This window comes from Tupaia chinensis, unplaced genomic scaffold (genome assembly GCF_000334495.1).
Source record: "Tupaia chinensis unplaced genomic scaffold, TupChi_1.0 Scaffold148646_1, whole genome shotgun sequence".
NCBI classification, from domain to species: domain Eukaryota; kingdom Metazoa; phylum Chordata; class Mammalia; order Scandentia; family Tupaiidae; genus Tupaia; species Tupaia belangeri.
Window position 1 is genome coordinate 899,065 of NW_006208495.1, and position 852 is coordinate 899,916.

The 852-nt window shown below is 51.1% G+C and overlaps 1 pseudogene; it reads left to right on the forward strand.

Annotated features, from left to right (window-relative positions):
- Positions 1-420: 420 nt before the first annotated feature.
- Positions 421-852, forward strand: part of LOC102471584 (60S ribosomal protein L18 pseudogene) — a 573-nt pseudogene continuing 141 nt past the window's right edge.

Genomic DNA, 852 nt, shown 5'->3' on the forward strand with positions numbered 1-852 from the left:
AGATAAAGTATGAAATTATACATAGTAAAATTGTTTCCTTGGAAAAGTATAACCTTAATAATATCTTTTTTCTTTTTTCTTTTTTTTTTTAAGAGAAAGATTTTTTCTATAGGGCCCGTGTGGTCACCAGAGAGACAGAAAGTGAGAAATTACTCCCTCAAGGGGATGGTCATGCTGCAATCCTCTCAGGATTTTTGCACACATGCACATGAGCCCAGCATGAGTGTTAAGCCTCTGGGTCCAGGACTCGAACCCTGGTCAACTACATGGGAGTCTAGTGATGTAACTATTAAGCCATCTGCTGGTCCGGATAATATTGTTTAAAAAAAAAAGAAAGAATTGTCTCAGTTCTGGGCGGAAGGAAGGCCTGGACTAGATGATCCCACCATGGACCTTGCTGAGTGAGTAGAAGGCCCCACCATGGGAGTGGACATCCGCCACAGCAAGGACCGCAAGGTTCGACAGGAGCCCAAGAGCCAGGACATCTACCTGAGGCTGTTGGTCAAGCTAGACCGGTTTCTGGCCAGACGCACCAACTCCACCTGCAACCAAGTTGTGCTGAAGAGGTTGTTCAGGAGTCGCACCAACCTGCCCCCTCTGTCTCTTTCCAGGATGATCGGCAAGATGAAGCTTCCTGGCCGGGAAAACAAAGCGGCTGTGGTCGTGGGGACCATCACAGACGATGTGCGCATTCAGAAGGTGCCCTAGCTGAAGGTGTGTGCGCTGCGTGGTACCAGCCGGCCCGCAGCCGCATCCTCAAGGCTGGGGGCAAGATCCTCACCTTCGACCAGCTGGCCCTGGACTCCCCCAAGGGCTGTGGCACCGTCCTACTCTCCCGTCCTCGCACAGGCC